Source organism: Physella acuta, unplaced genomic scaffold (assembly GCF_028476545.2).
Source record: "Physella acuta isolate Inbredline_101_S28 unplaced genomic scaffold, ASM2847654v3 ptg000289l, whole genome shotgun sequence".
Taxonomy (NCBI): domain Eukaryota; kingdom Metazoa; phylum Mollusca; class Gastropoda; family Physidae; genus Physella; species Physella acuta.
The window spans coordinates 508770-530088 of NW_026731808.1; positions in this window are offsets into that span (position 1 = coordinate 508770).

Below are 21319 nucleotides of genomic sequence, written 5' to 3' on the forward strand. Positions count from 1 at the left end.
TGACCACACAAGGCACCGTCATCAACAGCTCTTGGTACACAGCAGTGCATAAAACCTTCACCTGAAAGTAAACGGTTAATAAAATAAATCTACCAAGGCTATATCATTTATTTCAGATTTTACAATATAATTTTATTCTGTTAATACATTTGTTCTTAATAATTTTTAAGTTGTCTACAAAAACCTACCATCAGTTTGATACATGGAGTCTAAAAGATGAATAAATTTTTCCTCTCCAAGAGCTGCCAGCTGTGGGTTCTGGAAACTAAAACCGTTGGAGGAAAACTTCAAAGTCTGGATGTCTACACCGTCTTGGTGAAGCTGTAGAGAAACAAGTTGAAGTTATATTTTCTGATTTCCAATGTTAAACTTGGCCATTTAAATTCTTATAAAATTAGACATTTTATTTATAAACCGAAAGAGAAAATAAACCTACACTGAGTAAATGGGTCATGTAAGGGAAATAACAAAGAATTTGAAGATTGTCCTTTAGTTGTTCAGGTATTTTGGGTAAATTGCTGTTGGCAAAAAGATCACTTAGTGCAGTTTTGAGTTCCTGCTTTGAATCCTGATCTTCTGGTATTTTTGGAATCTGGTGAAAATAAACAAAGCAGAAAAATATTTTAACCTATATATATAATATTTAAAGAAAAAAATTATGCTGAAGTAATGTGGAAAAGAAAGAAAAAAATATTTGAGCAATAAATAATATAACAGTTTCAACTTACAATGTAATTTCCCTTTTCATCGCAAAATCTCTCTTTGTTATTTGAATCGAATTTTATTTTCAGTTCATGAAGTTCATGGTCGCCATATGGCATCACTTTCTCTCTTTTTGCTGAGTTATCTTTCTTGGCTTTTTTTGTAGTAGAGCATTTGATTCCAGAATCATCTCCCTTTCTTTTCCTGGCATCAATATAAAGTTCCACTACTCCGGCCACACTATTGTACTGAGTTTCCCTTTGTTCAATCAAACCATCAATCGTCTTCTTGTCAGCATATTCATCAGCTTTATTCTTGACATCATGGCTTTCATGTATATTATTGGTAGCAACATGCTCAACTGTCATCATGTCAGGAATAGATCTGGTATTCTTTACGTCGGTGACAACAGGAACTTCATATACAGGGGTAAGCCGGATAGCATTGTGTTCATTTATCTTCTGGTCAGGTGTATCGTTAATTATTTTCTGATCAGGTAAATCCTCCATTGCCGTCTGGTCCTCGTTGTCGCAGGTCACCACGTCTATTATAAAATCATCTTCCTCTTTCTCAGATTTTGTAACGTGAGGCATGTCGTCACCGTATAAAATTGTTGCTTCTTCGTCTGCAACAATTTCTTTCTTGAGCAGCTGGTGATACGATGTGTTGATATGAATGTCAAACTGTTGATGCCCATTGTTTGATGGGTCAGGTATTTGATGTTGGACTTCATTAATGTTAGAATCATTAATTTCTTGCTTGACTAAACAAGTGGATGTGAGATCTAATGGCTCATCAACCTGTATAGACCTGGTATATTGTGGCATGGGGCTGGATGGAGTAGGACATGGTATGTGGTTGGATGGAGTAGAACTTGGTAGGGGATACAATGGTTGAACATTGCAAGCAACAGACTGTAATAAATGAAGATTACTAAAGTCAGGTATAAAAGCTGCAGGGGGTGGCATGACATTAGAATATAAGTTGGTTGGTGGCTGGTAGATTGGTCTGGTGGTTGTATTGATTACAGAATTGGCTGGGTGAAAATGTGGGAGAATAGCTGGTCTGTAATGTAATGGGAAATGTTTAAATGTGGGGGAAGGAACTGGTAATAGATTGTATAGAGGAAATCTGGGTAATGTGTTATGACCAGGTATTTGATTGAAGTGAATATTTCTGGATACAGTGTCATTGTTAGCTATTTGATTGAAGTGTGAGGATCTTGGTACAGCAGTTGAAGCTGTAGACGAGAATCTTTGTGGTTCCATGTTATGTTTGTTGTAGGAACTAGATTCAGGTGAGTTGTGTTCACATCCTGACATGGATGAATGAACACCGCTGCTAGATGATGGTGAACTCTCGCCACTTCTCGTCAAAGATGTGGTTTCACAGCTTCCAGAGTCTGGCGAGGAGCTAGAGGTTGCCTGTGTTGGCGAGGATTGGCTATTACTATCTAAAGAGTTCTTGCAACTTCCAGCAATTGGTGAGATGTCGCAGCTTTTTGGCAGGGGTGAGGCGTCATCAGAACCAACAGGGCTGAGATTTGTATCCGTGTGTTGAAAATCCCATGGGCGCCATACTAGAGTTTGTGCCATCGTTGAAGGAAAGTTTGTTAATTAAGATTTCACTTCAAGGTTTAACAACGCTACTACAGATTATGTTTTGTTCTGGTATTCTAGAAATAAAAGAAATGCATTTCTTCATAAATAAAAGTAGACTTATAAATTTAATGTATAAAGCACTATTTATATGATGATCGAAATGTTTTTAATATTATAACAAAGCGCCTAACGCTTCTTTAAATATTTCAACATGGATTTGTTTTCTTTTTTTTTTTTAATTTGCATCTTTCTCTAATGTTACAAATATTTTATAAATATGTTGTTATATATGTTATAAAGTATGTTGTATAAATTGTGTTGATATGTGTACGATTTTTTTTGGTTACCGTGTACATTGTATTATAAAATGAGTGAAAAATGTATTGTCAGTGTGAATTGTTCAGGTGTTAGTAAGGAATAAGACCAGCTGTTAGAGATAATATTCTTGTTGTAATGGATTCATCAGTGTTTCGCAGTATTGTCCTAACATAGATTGCCTTTATTTAATGCCTCTTATAATATGCTTTACTGATTTTAAATAGCGTCTGCTATTGTGCAGTAATTTAATCTAATAGGAAATTTAGAATGTTGTAATTGTGTTAGCTGATAAGGGAAAGCATTCTCAATGACAAAAGTAGCACTAATTTAAAATAATTCATGAGGCTAAAATATGTTTCGACATTTGGAGCTATAGAGCAATGTTTTATAGATTAGAGTTATTCGTAGTAAACAAAAAAATTATTAAAATGACATAACTATGTGTGGTATTCCCTGCACTAGCCGTATCTTATCGTATCCAGAAATTTAAATAAAATAACAACTTACCAGAATAGGGGGGAAAATTCTTCAGAACGGTCACTGTTGGTTTTAATTAACTGTGAAGGTAATCCAAGTTAATTTCAGGAAATGAATTGAACAGTTGAAAATGTTACACGTCTAATACAGCACTGTCAGATCTATGAGAGTCAGCTCATTTGCATATTTGGCATCAAGCTCCTCCCATCCGTCCACGGAGGTAAGGTCACGTGGTTGGTTTGTGCAGTCAACCGTGTCGACGAGGTGACACGCTTAGCTCATCATCACCACCTGACAGCGGTCAATCAGAGACGCCCACGCGTCATGTCCAGCACCTTTCTTCAAAGCACAGCCGGCAAGTTCTACACAATTGGAAGGTAACTAACCGCTAGATCAAAGAAGACGTCAGAACTCGAAAGAATACATTCATTGGCCAATACATATTTGGTTGTTTTATTGCATGAAGTAGGCCTATATCATGAAGTGACGTCAAACACGGGTTTCAACAAAAAATATGGTGAAGACAATGCAAGAAATTTTGATCATTTTAAAACGAATGTTGAACTACTGCTTTTAAATTTTATACTAATAAAACTTGCAAAACTCAAGGCTAATCTTAATCATTTAATCCGAACTCCTAACCAAGGTCTTAACACAGCTCTGACCCTTATTATCACCTTTTGTTTAACATTATTAAATCATCAAACCAAATATCAGATGATCATGTTAATTAATCAGTAAATAACAGTTTCTAAACCCACGTGATTTAATGTGACCCGTTTTTTTAATATGTCTATAAAGACAACGCGATTATTGTCAGTTTTTCACAGCACTAACCTTCGTACTGACTCTAACACAAACTTTACCCCAAGCCACCTCACTCACAAATATAATCCCATGCCACTAATGTACTCACACACAAATGTCCCCATGCTCCTCACAAACTCACAAAAACATAGTTCCATGCTACCTCACAGACTTACACACAAATAAAACCCTATCTTCCCACACAGACTCACACAAACATAACCCTATCCTCACACACAGACTCACACAAACGTCAAGTAGCAAATATTTTGTCTTTCTTTAAAGCAATGAATTATGAAATTATTTTAATTTTAGCTGCATATGTTTTGTTATATGTGGCTGTTTGTTTTGGTTGTTTTTTTTTGGTTTTTTTTTTGTTGTTTTTTTTTTTTTGTGATAGTGGGGTAGGTTTGGGATGGCAGAATTAATGTTTTGTTTGGTTATTTTAGTAAACGTTCCGTAAGACATGTGATTCTAGGGGGTGGAAGGTGGTGTACAAATATCAGACGGATGCCATGACTTCAAATAAACTGTCCCTATACCACACCCTCCTGGCGTGATTGACTTAAAACGGTCAGTCCAACTTGTGCTTACGTCAGATTGATGACGTAACCATTTGACTCGTGAAGACGATGACACTACGAATACAAAAGAAAACACCTGGGTGTAGGGACGCTAACACTGACACAGATACAAATAAACATGGTTGATATTTACGGTACATTCATAACTAGTGATAAAGAAAAAATAAAAGTATAAACAGATGATTAGTACTATATTTTTATTTATTTAATTTTTTTTATATTTAAAATATTAAAAACATTTTGTTGTGAAGCAATTAAAAGGCTCCTCTATTTATATATTCCTATGAAATGGTTTTCGTACTCTGAAGCTATATATGAGGCTTTATGAAACACATCTGAACATATCAACTAAACCAAGTAAAATTTGTCATAAAAAAAAATAACTAAAACCTACAAAATTAGAATGTTAGGTAACTTTTAATAACTATCAAATGCAAAGTGAACCAAAAATAAAGCTCTTTGATGCCAATATTGCTGCTTTACTGGCATAAGGCCGGACAACTCTTACCTAAGTTTTCTCTACGCTGTTTTTAAGCCTAGGGTTCGAACTCGAGAATTTTCAGTTTAGCAAACATGAGCTGCAATAACCCAACCATACAGAACTCTAGTATTGTTTTAAATGTAATGACTTTCATGTTAACATTTTACACAAATTGAGATTAAAACCTAATACCTCCTACTGTAGAGGTAAAGGTTATATTCTTGGGTACTGAGTTAAGATATTTAATCAGATCTAGTGTGGACATCATGACACCTGGTAAAACAGCAGTGGTACCATATCTTCAGTCAGGGTTATCATGTACGGTCAAACAGTATCAGTGTCATCACGTGGTCATCACGTGGTCATACCTTCAAACTGGTCATTAGCAGATTAAAACACCAGCAACACTGACACGGGTGGAGGAGATTAGTCTACAGTTAATGCAGGAGTTAACGACGTCTAATCTGGTTTCGTTAGAACCCGGCTGGATTATTAATAAATAAATTATACTCGGAGGGGGAAGACAATTCATATAATTTTAAAACATTTATTTCCCTTTATCCATAGTAAGTAACAATCTTCGTCATTAAATGACACGTGACGCAGCTTTTTTGCTCACATCTACTAGTGTCAGTGTGGCTTTGGACTGTTCGCGATAGAATCATGTTCTAGTCATTGCACTATCGACTATTGATGTTCACTAATGTGTGTGGTCATTGTTGCTAACACATTGACCTACATGGGGTAGATTGGTGTCATTGAAGAAGTAGACTGGTGTCATGAGTGGAGTAGAGTGGTGTCATGGGTGGAGTAGACTGGTGTTATGGGTGGAGTTGACTGGTTTCATGGGTGGAGTAGACTGGTTTCATGGGTGGAGTAGACTGGTGTCATCGGTGGAGTAGACTGGTGTCATTGGTGGAGTAGACTGGTGGCATGGGTGGAGTAGACTGGTGTCATTGGTGGGGTAGACTGGTGTCATGGGTGGGGTAGACTGGTGTCATGGGTGGGGTAGACTGGTGTCATTGGTAGACTGGTGTCATGAGTGGAGTAGACTGGTGCCATGGGTTGGGTAGACTGGTGTCATGGGTGGGGTAGACTGGTGTCATGGGTAGAATAGTGTTGTGTCATGGGTGGGGCAGTCTGGTGTCATGGGTGGAGTAGAGTGGTGTCATGGGTGGAGTAGACTGGTGTCATGGGTGGAGTAGACTGGTGTTATGGGTGGAGTAGACTGGTTTCATGGGTGGAGTAGACTGGTGTCATGGGTAGAGTAGACTGGTGTCATTGGTGGAGTAGACTGGTGTCATGGGTGGAGTAGACTGGTGTCATGGGTGGAGTAGACTGGTGTTATGGGTGGAGTAGACTGGTTTCATGGGTGGAGTAGACTAGTGTCATGGGTGGAGTAGACTGGTGTCATTGGTGGAGTAGACTGGTGGCATGGGTGTAGGCTGGTGTCTTGGGTGGAGTAGAGTGGTGTCATGGATGAAGTACACTGGTGTCATGGGTGGAGTACACTGGTGTCATGGGTGGGGTAGACTAGTGTCATGGATGGAGTAGACTGGTGTCATGTGTGGAGTAGACTGGTGTCATGGGTGAAGTAGACTGGTGGCATGGGTGGACTGGTGTCATGGATGGAGTAGACTGGTGTAATATGTGGAGTAGAGTGGTGTCATGGGTGGAGTAGAGTGGTGTCATGGGTGGAGTAGACTGGTGTCATGGGTGGAGTAGACTGGTGTCAGGGATGGTGTAGACTGGTGTCATGGGTGGAGTAGACTGGTGTCATGGGTGGAGTAGAGTGGTGTCATGGGTGGGGTAGACTGGTGTCATTGGTAGACTGGTGTCATGGGTGGAGTAGACTGGTGTCATGGGTGGAGTAGACTGGTGTCATGGGTGGGGTAGGCTGGTGTCATGGGTGGAGTAGACTGGTGTCATGGGTGGAGTAGACTGGTGTCATGGGTGGGGTAGACTGGTGTCATGGGTGGAGTAGACTGGTGTCATTGGTAGACTGGTGTCATGGGTGGAGGTGGAGTAGACTGGTGTCATGGGTGGAGTAGACTGGTGTCATTGATGAAGTACACTGATGTCAAGGGTGGAGTAGACTGGTGGCATGGGTAGACTGGTGTCAAGGGTGGAGTAGAGTGGTGTTATTGGTGGAGTAGACTGGTATCATGGGTGGGGTAGACTGGTGTAATGGGTGGAGTAAACTGGAGTCATGGGTGGAGTAGACATGTCATGGGTGGAGTAGACTGGTGTCATGGGTGGAGTAGACTGGTGTTATGGGTGGAGTAGACTGGTTTCATGGGTGGAGTAGACTGGTGTCATGGGTGGAGTAGACTGGTGTCATGGGTGGAGTAGACTGGTGTCATGGGTGGAGTAGACTGGTGTCATTGGTGGAGTAGACTTGTGGCATGGGTGGAGTAGGCTGGTGTCATGGGTGGAGTAGAGTGGTGTCATGGATGAAGTACACTGGTGTCATGGGTGGAGTACACTGGTGTCATGGGTGGGGTAGACTAGTGTCATGGATGGAGTAGACTGGTGTCATGTGTGGAGTAGAATGGTGTCATGGGTGAAGTAGACTGGTGGCATGGGTGGACTGGTGTCATGGATAGAGTAGACTGGTGTAATGTGTGGAGTAGAGTGGTGTCATGGGTGGAGTAGACTGGTGTCATGGGTGGAGTAGACTGGTGTCATGGGTGGAGTAGACTGGTGTCAGGGATGGTGTAGACTGGTGTCATGGGTGGAGTAGACTGGTGTCATGGGTGGAGTAGACTGGTGTCATGGGTGGAGTAGGCTGGTGTCATGGGTGGAGTAGACTGGTGTCATGGTTGGAGTAGACTGGTGTCATGGGTGAGGTAGACTGGTGTCATGGGTGGAGTAGACTGCTGTCTTGGGTGGAGGTGGAGTAGACTGGTGTCATGGGTGGAGTAGACTGGTGTCATTGATGAAGTACACTGATGTCAAGGGTGGAGTAGACTGGTGGCATGGATAGACTGGTGTCATGGGTGGAGTAGAGTGGTGTTATTGGTGGAGTAGACTGGTGTCATGGGTGGGGTAGACTGGTGTAATGGGCGGAGTAAACTGGAGTCATAGATGGATTAGACTGGTGTTATGTGTGAAGTAGATTGGTGTCATTGATCAAGTAGACTGATGTCAAGGGTGGAGTAGAGTGGTGTTATTGGTAGAGTAGACTGGTGTCATGGGTGGGTTAGACTGGTGTCATTGGAAGACTGTTGTCATGGGTGGAGTAGACCGGTGTCATGGGTGGAGTAGACTAGTGTCATGGGTGGAGTAGAGTGGTGTCATGGGTGGGGTAGACTGGTGTCATTGGTAGACTGGTGTCATGGGTGGAGTAGACTGGTGTCATGGGTGGAGTAGACTGGTGTCATGGGTGGAGTAGACTGGTGTCATGGGTGGGGTAGACTGTTGTCATGGGTGGGGTAGACTGGTGTCATGGGTGGAGTAGACTGGTGTCATGGACGGAGTAGAGTGGTGTCATGAGTGGAGTAGACTGGTGTCATGGTTGAAGTAGACTGGTGTCATGGGTTGAGCAGACTGGTGTCATGGTTGGAGTAGACTATTGTCATGGGTGGAGTAGACTGGTGTCATGGGTGGGGTAGAGTGGTGTCATAAGTGGGGTAGACTGGTGTCATGGGTGGAGCAGACTGGTGTCATGGGTGGAGTAGAGTGGTGTTATGGGTGGAGTAGACTGGTGTCATGGGTGGAGTAGAGTGGTGTCATGGGTGGAGTAGACTAGTGTCAAGGGTGGAGTAGAGTGGTGTCATGGGTGGAGTAGAGTGGTGTCATGGGTGGGGTAGACTGGTGTCATTGGTAGACTGGTATCATGGGTGGAGTAGACTGGTGTCATGGGTGGAGTAGACTGGTGTCATGGGTGGAGTAGCCTGGTGTCAGGGGTGGGGTAGACTTCTGTCATGGGTGGGGTAGACTGGTGTCATGGGTGGAGTAGACTGGGGTCATGGGTGGAGCAGACTGGTGTCATGGGTGGAGTAGAGTGGTGTTATGGGTGGAGTAGACTGGTGTCATGGGTGGAGTAGACTGGTGTCATTGGTGGGGTAGACTGGTGTCATGGGTGGGGTATACTGGTGTCATGGGTGGGGTAGACTGGTGTCATTGGTAGACTGGTGTCATGAGTGGAGTAGACTGGTGCCATGGGTTGGGTAGACTGGTGTCATGGGTGGGGTAGACTGGTGTCATGGGTAGAATAGTGTGGTGTCATGGGTGGGGCAGTCTGGTGTCATGGGTGGAGTAGAGTGGTGTCATGGGTGGAGGTGGAGTACACTGGTGTCATGGGTGGAGTAGACTAGTGTCATGGGTGGAGTAGACTGGTGTCATGGGTGGAGTAGACTTTAGCCTAACTCTTGGTGGACTTCGTAAGGTAATGGGTCTATTATGGTGTATTATGAAATTAATTTATAACTGGTATACCTAACAAAGTACATTCGTTACAGTCAGTGTTTCTTCCAGACCTTTTTCTCTGGAGGGGGGGGGGGGGGCAGGGCACTTGAAATTTTATTTGGGGAGCTGATTAAATTTTCCGGCTGGGGGGGGGGGGGAATGGCGGACACTGGTAAAAGTGTAAATTTTATATATAAATTATATTGCGTCATGGGGGGTGGGGTCGGAAGAAATACTAGTTACAGTATGAAAAGCTAACTACAGCAAAAATGTTGACTTTCAAACAATGATGAAAGTGTGTTTAATTTCGAAGATGAAAGCATTTTTTAATAAAGAGCAAATGCAGTAACTGGCATATTTAATACAAACTAAGAAAAGACCAGTTGCTAGTGAAGCATAATCAGCTGGAATGTCGTGGACCCAGTTTGGAGAAATCGCCTATAGCTGAGTGTGATGTAGAAGTGTGTTGCGTCACTATAAATAATGATGGACTTCGGTTTTTAAATTAAATTAATGTCATTAGTCTGGTTCTAGGCGGCGATAATGATTATTACATAGGTATCTTTTTTTGTATTTATTGTCCCTTTCATCAAGGGATCCAAAATTTCTCGTTATCAGTTTTCCTCAGGGCGCTAATAATAGAAAGAGTTTTGATTTTTTTCTAATATATTCCTAAAAACAATTAAGCTTTTCGCTATTTGAAAATATATTTTTAAATATAGGTTATTTAAAATGTATATGTTATGTTTATAATGTAATTAGCAACTTTTTTTTCCAATATATTGTTGATTTTAAATGTCTACTTTGAATGTACTTTTTGTTTCACTTTTTAATTTTGTTTTGTTTAACTGTATCTATAGTTACTTCCCTTGTCTGTTGTACTGCAATTGAATAAAGGAAGGTAAGTATTAAATTTTGTGAATTTTAATATTTTTTAAAATGTTATGCTTCCGATATTTATATCAGTTATCTTCTCCATAATACTGACATCAAATCGAAGCTAAACGGTTTGCTTCATTCATAATTTAATTCTACATGTGTAGTCTAGGTTTTCTGCCCATAAGCGGACATGAGCTATATTCTAAAAGAAAAAAAAAAGGAAGAATTGTTTAAATTTTAAAACTTATATTTAATTTACCCCCCCCCCCCCCACACACACACTAACTAGGTTTACGTAAACGAGAACAAAAAGCGGTTCACAATTCTATTGTTGCTCTCTACCTCTCTAAAAAAATAATCTTGACATTCCTGTCTATCATCATCTCGTTTTATTAATAAAATCCTATACAGCCTTATATTTAAATAAATGTTTCAACTTTGCATATAAACCATAATTTTTTTTTGTTAGAAACTTTATGGAACAGGTATCTATTTTAATTTTTTTTAATAGCAGCCAAAAAAAGACGTTATCAAGTAAAAATTGTTTTAATTCAACTGTCGTTTTCAATTGCTTAACAATGAAGAAAGTGTTATTTTAACAATGTTTTTTCGACCATCGCGTTTTACTTTTATATTAATAGAAAACGTCAGTGAATCATATCAAGTTCACATAATTACTTAACGCTTAATGAATTTCGTTTCCATTCCAATATTAAAATAATGTTCTTTAACTCAAACGGTTTATAAATATTTTAGTCAATGTTTTTTACTGAATGATTTTTAAAAATGTTTGTATATTTTGCAGTTATTAATATTGGTTTTTTTTTTTTTTTAATTTCAGTATCGGAAACATAATTTTAATCACACCAAATTGTAAACTATTCATTTGGCATGTGTTAATTATAAAGACAAATACTCGAAAAATGTATAAACTTTTTATTTGCTAAGTGTAGACGTGACATAAGAAAAAATTCGTATTTATAAAAAAAAGGGTTTCATTCAAATAGCCATTTGGTAACGTCTTAAGAAAAATCAAAAATATATTACAGCCTAAAAATGACCTCACATTAGCATCTTTACAATATACAATATAATAATCACTAAGTATGTTCAAAATATCACCATAATGACATTAATTTATTCATCAATATATTGTAAACTTTTCATCACTTGATAATTATATAAAATTAACCCAATACTTTGCACTGGAGTTAAAAAGTATTCTAAGAACAACATCAAAATAACATCATTGTATTCATGGCATAATTGTAAGCAAAATATTTTCCATACATAGTTGTAGAAAGTACCACATGGGTCGGAGACAATATAGAAACCGTTTTAAAAAATCAAACTGAAAGAGCAACTAAAATGTAACTTCAATGGGATTCTAAATGTAAAACTTTTATGCACATTTACTTTTGAAGAGTCAAATAATTCCTATATTAAACTATATTAAAATTATATTACCGTGTTGAAGGCTAATTAGATGTCAGTGCCAAAACATCTGGAACATTTTAACAGCTTTAACTATAGAACAACATTTTTTTAATCCAACTCTGTAATGACTCAGGGATTTGTCCACGATTAGATATGGTGTCTGCTCACCTCTAACTGTGGTGTCTGGACACCTTTAACTGTGGTGTCTGGTCACCTGTAACTGAGGTGTCTGGTCAACTTTTACTGGGATGTCTGGACACATTTAACTGTGGTGTCTGGTCACCTTTAACTGTGGTGTTTGGACACCTTTAACTGTGGTGTTTTGACACCTTTAACTGTGGTGTTTGGACACCTTTAACTGTGGTGTTTGGACACCTTTAACTGTGGTGTTTGGACACCTTTAACTGTGGTGTTTGGACACCTTTAACTGTGGTGTTTGGACACCTTTAACTGTGGTGTTTGGACACCTTTAACTGTGGTGTTTGGACACCTTTAACTGTGGTGTCTCCTGACGTGTGAGACGAGAGAAATCTTCTGGGCATATTGTGTGCCACACTGGGTACAGCTGTAGGGCTTTAAACCTGGAACAGAGACAAGAGAATAAAATAAATAAACCATACATTAAATTAATATTTTGTTTCTCTACGTTGTGTTTTAAAAAATCAATAACTTCTTATAGATCGGAATAACTACTTTCTACAAGCCTTATTTATAATATTCTAATATAAATCACTAAAATTGTTTTGATATATTTGTAAGAAACCCATTCCTACCTGTATGTAAGGCTGTGTGTCTGTCCATGTCTGTTGTGTCGAACATCTGGGCTCTACAGAAGCAACACACCCATTTCTTATGGGGGAAGTGGACCTTGCAGTGACGTCTCATTTTACCGCGTTCGTTGGTCACGTGACCACACAATGCACCGTCATCAACAGCTCTTGGTACACAGCAGTTCATTAAACCTTCACCTGAAAGTAAACGGTAAATAAAATAAATCTACTAAGGCTATGTCATTTAATTCCGATTTTACAATGTAATTTTATTCTGTTAATACATTTGTTCTTAATAATTTTTAAATTGTCTACAACAACCTACCATCAGTTTGATACATGGAGTCTAAAAGATGAATAAACGTTTCCTCTCCAAGCGATGCCAGCTGTGGGTTCTGGAAACTAAAACCGTTGGAGGAAAACTTCAAAGTCTGGATGTCTACACCGTCTTGGTGAAGCTGTAGAGAGACAAGTTGATGATATATTTTCTGTTTTCAAATGTTAAACTTGGCGATTTAAATTCTTTATAAAGTTATAATTTCGATAAATAAATGTATAGAGAAATAAAATTTGGCGATTTAAATTCTTAAGTTAGGTTTTCAATAAATGAATGTATAGAGAAAATAAACCTACACTGAGTAAATGGTTCATGTAAGGGAAATAACAAAGAATTTGAAGATTGTCTTTCAGTTGTTCGGGTATTTTGGGTAAATTACTGTTGGCAAAAAGATCACTTAGTGCAGTTTTGAGTTCCTGCTTTGAATCCTGATCTTCTGGTATTTTTGGAACCTGATAAAAAGAACAAAATAATTTTTTTTTTAATTTAGAATATTTTTTAAATAAAACAATTATTATGCTGAATTTATGGCAAGTGGAGAGCAATAATAATAATGTGAGCAATAACAGAGAGTTCAAATTCAACTTACTATGTAATTTCCCTTTTCATCACAAAATCTCTCCTTGTTGGTTGAGTCAAATTTTATTTTCATTTCATGAAGCTCATGGTCACCAAAGGGCATCACTTTCTCTCTTTTTGCTGAGTTATCTTTCTTGGAGTTTTTTGTAGTTGAGCCATTGTTTCCAGAATCATCTCCCTTTCTTTTCCTTGCTTGAACATGATGTTCAACAACTTCGACCATACGGTCTGTAATGTACTGAGTTTCCTTTTGATCAACATAACCACCAATTGTTTTGTAGTCAGCATATTCATTAGCTTTATTCTTGTCATCATCGATTTCATGTGTCTTATTGGTAGCAACATGCTCAACTGTCATCATGTCAGGAATAGGTCTGGTATTCTTCACGTCGGTGACAGCAGGAACTTCATTTACAGGGGTCAGCCGGATAGCATTGTGTTCATTTATCTTCTGGTCAGGTGTATTCTCAAATATCTTCTGCTCAGCTATATCCTCATGTATATTCTTAATTATCTTTAAGTCAGGTAAATCCTCCATTGCATCCTGGTCCTCGTTGTCGCAGGTCACCACGTCTATTATAAAATCATCTTCCTCTTCCTCGGATTTCGCAACGTGAGACATGTCATCATCGCATGAAATGGTTGCCTCTTCATCTGTAATTACTTCTTTTTTGAGCAGCTGTTGATACGATGTGTTGATATGAATGTCAAACTGTTGAGGTCCATTGTTTGATGGGTCTGGTATTTGAGGTTGGATTCCAATAAAGTTAGACTCATTAATTTCTTGCTTGACTAAAGCAGGGGATGTGAGATCTAAAGGCTCATCAACCTGTATTGACCTGGTATATTGTGGCATGTGATTGGAGGGAGTAGAACTTGGTATGTGATTGGATGGAGTAGAACTTGTTAGGGGATACAATGGTTGAGCATTGCAAGCAACAGACTGTAGTAAATGAAGATTCCTTAAGTCAGGTATAAAAGCTGCAGGGGGTGGCATGACATTAGAATATAAGTTGGTTGGTGGCTGGTAGATTGGTCTGGTGGTTGTGTGGATGGTAGCACTGGATGGGGTAAACGATGGGAGAATAACTGGTCTGTAATATAATGGGAAATGTTGAAATGTGGGGGCAGGAACTGGTAATGGGTTGTAGAGAGGAAATCTTGGTAATGTGTTATGACAGGGTATTTGATTGAAGTGAATATATCTGGATAAAGTGTCATTGTTAGCTATTTGATTAAAGTGTGAGGATCTTGGTATAGCAGTTGAAGCTATAGACGAGAATCTTTGTGCATCCATGTTATGTTTGTTGTAGGAACTAGATTCAGGTGAGTTGTGTTCACATCCTGACATGGATGAATGAACACCGCTACTAGATGATGGTGAACTCTCGCCACTTCTCGGCAAAGATGTGATTTCACAGCTTCCAGAGTCTGGTGAGGAGCTAGAGGTTGCCTGTGTTGGCGAGGATTGGCTATTATTATCTAAAGAGTTCTTGAAACTTCCAGCCATTGGTGAGATGTCGCAGATTTCTGGCAGGGGTGAGGCGTCATCAGAACCAACTGGGCTAAGATTTGTATCCGTGTGTTGAAAATCCCATGGGCGCCATACGAGAGATTGTGCCATCGTTGAAGGAAAGTTTGTTAATTAAGATTTCACTTTAAGGTTTAACAATGATACTACAGATTATGTTTTGTTCTGGTATTCTAGAAATAAAAGAAATGCATTCCTTCATAAAAGTTGACTGATAAATTTAATATATAAAGCACTATTTATATTTATATCGAAATGTTTTTAAAATTATAACAAAGCGCCTAACGCTTGTTTAAATATTTAAACGTGCATTTGTATATCCTTTTTTTTTTTAATTTGTATCTTTTTCTATTGTTAATTTTTTTTTATAAATATAAGTCTGTTGAATAAAATGTTGCTGCAGCGAATTGTGTTAACATGTGTACGATTTTTTTTGTTACCGTGTACATTCTTATATAAAATGAGTGAAAAATGTATTGTCAGTGTGAAATGTTCTGGTGTTACTAAGGACTAAGAAGACGTGTTAAAGATTATATTCTTGTTGTAATGGATTCACCTGTCTTGCGCAGTAATGTCATAATAGAGATCGCCTTTATTTAATGCCTCTTGTATGTTTTACTGATTTTAAATGGTATCTGCATGTGTATATAATTTAATCTAAACTGAAATTTGAGTGTCGCAATCAGTGGCGGAACTGAATACATTTCCTTTTTATACAATGTCATTGTTTAGTAACTACTTTATAAAAAAATAATTAAGAGAAATAATTGTTTTTTTAATTTGTTTAGGACAAATCTATTAAAAGGAGCCCTATTTGACTATTTAAAAAAGGGAAATAAGTCATGGAAGTGGTTTGAACGTTTGGTTATCTTTGATAAGTTTGATTGTAGGAGAAAGAGGACTCCGCTTTCACAGTGGTTTAAAAACAAAGGGAAAAAGAATATACAAGAGAGTGGGGTGGTGTCTATAGAATAAAGATAATCCAACCGCAGTTACAGTAATCTTTTTTTACAAAACAACCATCAAGTCAAAAATGCAAGAAAATAAAAAAATATTTAAGTATGAAAAAAATTACTATGGTCGGCTGTGGGCCCCTAAATGGCGTGCCCCCCCCCCCCCCCCCCCCCACCGCATTGCAGGGTCTGGCGGCACTGTAGTTCCGCCCCTGGTCGCAATTGTGTTAGATGATAAGGTAAAGCATACTCAATTAGCACTAATTTAAAGTAATTCATGAGGCTAAAATATGTTTTAATATGTGGAGCTATAGAGCATGTTTTATAGATTAGCTCCATAATTAGTCTATAATTAAAATAATTACAACCATGTGCGGCATTTTCTGCTCTAGCAGAAACTAAAATAAAATTACAACTTACCAGAAAAGGGGGGAAAATTCTTCAGAACTGACCAACGGTCACTGTAGGTTTAAAGTTAACTGTGAAGGTAATCCAAGTTAATTTCAGGAAATGAATTGAACAGTTAAAATGTTACACGTCTAATACAGCACTGTCAGATCTATGAGAGTCAGCTCATTTGCATATTTGGCATCAAGCTCCTCCCATCCGTCCACGGAGGTAAGGTCACGTGGTTGGTTTGTGCAGTCAACCGTGTCGACGAGGTGACACGCTTAGCTCATCATCACCACCTGACAGCGGTCAATCAGAGACGCCCACGCCACGTCCAGCACCTTTCTTCAAAGCACAGCCGGCAAGTTCTACACAATTGGAAGGTAACTAACCGCTAGATCAAAGAAGACGTCAGAACTCGAAAGAATACATTCATTGGCCAATACATATTTGGTTGTTTTATTGCATGAGGTATGTCATGAAGTGACGTCAAACACGGGTTTCAACAAAAAATATGGTGAAGACAATGCAAGAAATTTTGATCACTTTAAAACGAATGTTGCACTACTGCTTGTAAATTGTATACTAATAAAACTTGCGAAAGTCAACGCTTAGCTTAATCTTTTAATCTGAATTCCTAACCAAGGTCTTAACACAGTTCTGACCCTTATTATCCCTTTTGATCAACGTGATTAAATCAACAAACAAAATGTCAGATGATCATGTTAATCAATCAGTAAACTACAGTTTCGAAAATCACGTGATTTAATGTGACCAGTTTTGTAATATGTTCATAAAGACAACGCGATTATTTTCAGTTTTTCACAGCACTAACCTTCGTACTCACTCTAACACAAACTTTACTCCACGCCACCTCACTCACAAATATAATCCCATGCCACTAATGTACTCACACACACAAATGTCCCCATGCTCCTCACAAACTTAAACACAAACATAACCCTATCCTCCCACACAAACATAACCCTATCCTCCCACACAAACATAACCCTATCCTCCCAAACGGACCCACACAAACATAACCCTATCCTCCCCTCAAACATAACCCTATCCTCCCACACAGACTCACACAAACATAACCCTATTCTCCCACACAAACATAACCCTATCCTCCCACACAAACATAACCCTATCCTCCCAAACGGACCCACACAAACATAACCCTATCCTCCCCTCAAACATAACCCTATCCTCCCACACGGACCCACACAAACATAACCCAATCCCACACAGACTCACACAAACATAACCTTATCCTCCCACACAAACATAAGCCTATCCTCCCACACGGACCCACACAAACATAACCTTATCCTCCCACACAAACATAACCCAATCCCACACGGACCCACACAAACATAACCTTATCCTCCCACACAAACATAACCCTATCCTCCCACACACACACATAACCCTATCCTCCCACACAAACATAACCCTATCCTCCCACACAGACATAACCCTATCCTCCCACACAGACTCACACAAACATAACCCTATCCTCCCACACAAACATAACCCTATCCTCCCACACAGACTCACACAAACATAACCCTATCCTCCCCTCAAACGTCAAGTAACAAATATTTTGACTTTAAAGCAATGAATTTTGAAATTATTTTAATTTTAGCTCAATATATTATGTTATATTTGGCTGTTTGTTGTTTTTTGTGGGAGTGGGGTAGGTTTGGGATGGCAGAATTAATGTTTTAGTTTGGTTATTTTAGTAAACGCTCTATAAGATAAATGATCAAGGGTTGGAAGGTGGTGTACAAATATCAGACGGATGCCATGACTTAAAATAAACTGTCCCTATACCACACCCACCTGGCTTGATTGATTTAAAACGGTCAGTCCAACATGTGCTTACGTCACATTGATGACTTAACCATTGACCTGTGAAGACGATGACACTACGAATACAAAAGAAAACACCTGGGTGTAGGGACGCTAACACTGACACAGATACTAATAAACATGGTTGATATTTACAGTACATTCAAAACTAGTGATAGAAGAAAAAATAAAAATATAAACAGGTGGATAGTACTATATTTTTATTTATTTTATTTTATTTTTTGTATATCTTGCGGCGATTTAAATAATTTTGTTGTGGAGTTATTAAAAGGCTCCTCTATATGTTCCTATGAAATGGTTTCCGTACTCTGAAGCTATATTTGAGGCTTTATGAAACACATCTGAACATATCAACCAAATTTGTCATGAAAAAAAAAACTAAAACTACAAAATTAGAACGTTAGGTAACTTTTAATAACTATCTAATGCAAAGTAAGCCAAAAATAAAGCTCTTTGATGCCAATATTGCTGCTTTACTGGCATAAGGCCGGACAACTCTTCTTTACCTAGGTTTTCTCTTCGCTGTTTTTAAGCCTCGGGTTCGAACTCTAGAATTGTAACTTTCATGGGATTCTAATTCATCTGATTTAAAACGGTCAGTCCAACATGTGCTTACGTCAGATTGATGACGTAACCATTGACCCGTGAAGACGATGACACCACGAATACAAAAGAAAACACCTGGGTGTAGGGACGCTAACATCGACACAGATACCAATAAACAGGGCGGATATTTATAGTACATTCAAAACTAGTGATAGAAGAAAAAATAAAAATATAAACAGATGATTAGTACTATATTTTTATTTATTTTTTAAAAAAAATTTATATCTTGCGATTTAAATAATTTTGTTGTGAAGTTATTAAAAGGCTCCTCTATTTATATGTTCCTATAAAATGGTTTCTATTACTCTGAAGCTATATTTGAGGCTTTATGAAACACATCTGAACATATCAACCTAACCAAGTAAAATTTGTCATGAAAAAAAACAACAACTAAACCCTACAAAATTAGAACGTAAAGTAACTTTTAATAAATATCCAATGCAAAGTGAGCCAAAAATAAAGCTCTTTGATGCCAATATTGCTGCTTTACTGGCATAAGGCCCGACAACTCTTCTTTACCTAGGTTTTCTCTACGCTGTTGTTAAGCCTAGGGTTCGAACTCTAGAATTTTCAGTTTAGCAAACATGAGCTGCAATAACCCAACCATACAGAACTCTAGTAATGTTTTAAATGTAATGACTTTCATGTTAACGTTTCAACCAATTGAGATTTAAACCTAATACCTCCCAATGTAGAGGTAAAGGTTATATTCTTGGGTACTGAGTTAAGCTATTGAAACAGATCTAGTGTCAGTGTTTCTTCCAGACTTTTTTCTCCGGGGGGGGGGGGGGGCACTTGAAATTTTCGGGGGGGGGGGGGGGGTAAACTTTCTTTGGGGGGCGGACACTGTTAAAAGTATATATTTTCTACATAAATTATATAAATTTCATTTCGTTCTGGGGGGGGGGGGGCGGTAAAAAAATTTCCCTAGCCCCCCCCCCCCCCCCGAAGAGATGCCTGGAAGAAACTCTGTCTAGTGTATACATCATGACACCTGGTATAACAGCAGTGGTACTATATCTTAAGTCATGGTTATCATGTACGGTCAACAGTATCAGTGTCATCACGTGGTCATCATGTGGTCATCACGTGGTCACGCCTTCACACTGGTCATTAGCAGATTAAAACATCAGCAACACTGACACGGACATAGGAGATAAGTCAACAGTTAATGCAGGAGTTAACGACGTCTAATCTGGTTATGTTAGAACCCGACTGGATTAATAATAAATAAATTATACTCGGAGGGGGAAGACAATTCATATAATTTTAAAACATTTATTTCCCTTTATCCATAGTAAGTAACTATCTTCTTCATTAAATGACACATTACGCAGCTTTTTTGCTCACATGTACTAGTGTCAGTGTGGCTTTGGACTTTTCGCGATAGAATTTTGTTCCTAACATTGCACCATCGACTATTGATGTTTCACTACTGTGTGAGGTAATTGTTACTAACACATAATTGACCTACATGGGGTAGACTGGTGTCATTGATGAGTAGACAGGTGTCATGGGTGGGGTAGACTGGTGTCATTGATGAGTAGACAGGTGTCATGGGTGGAGTAGACTGGTGTCATTAGTGGAGTAGAGTGGTGTCATTGGTTGAGTAGAGTGGTGTCATGGGTGGAATAGACTGGTTTAATGGGTGGAGTAGACTAGTGTCATGGGTGGAGTAGAGTGGAGTCATGGTGGGGGGTAGACTGGTGTCATTGGTAGACTGGTGTCATGGGTAGAGTAGACTGGTGTCATCGGTGGAGTAGACTTGTGTCATGGGTGGAGTAGACTGGTGTCATGGATGGGGTAGACTGGTGTCATGGGTGGGGTAGACTGGTGTCATGGGTGGAATAGAGTGGTGTCATGGGTGGAGCAGACTGGTGTCATGGGTGGAGTAGAGTGGTGTTATGGGTGGAGTAGTCTGGTGTCATGGGTGGAGTAGAGTGGTGTCATGGGTGGGGTAGACTGGTGTCATTGGTGGAGTAGACTGGAGTCATGAGTGGGGTAGACTGGTGTCATGGGTGGAGTTAAGTGGTGTTATGGGTGGGGTAGACTGGTGCCATTGGAAGACTGGTGTCATGGGTGGAGTACACTGGTGTCATGGGTGGGGTAGACTGGTGTCATGGGTGGGGTAGAATGGTGTCATGGGTTGAATAGAGTGGTGGCATGGGTGAAGCAGACTTGTGTCATGGGTGGAGTAGAGTGGTGTCATGAGTGGAGTAGACTGGTGTCATTGGTGGAGTAGAGTGGTGTCATGGGTGGAGTAGAGTGGTGTCATGGGTGGAGTTGGAGTACACTGGTGTCATGAGTGGAGTAGACTGGTGTCATGGGTGGATGTCGAGTAGACTGCTATCATGGGTGGTGTAGACTGGTGTCATGGGTGGAGTAGACTGGGGTCATGGGTGGGGTAGACTGGTGTCATGGGTGGGGTAGACTGGTGTCATGGGTGAAGTAGACTGGTGTCATGGGTGGAGTAGACTGGTGTCATGGGTGGAGTAGACTGGTGTCATGGGTGGAGTAAATTTGTGTCATGGGTGGGGTAGACTGGTGTCATGGGTGGTGTAGACTGGTGTCATGGGTGG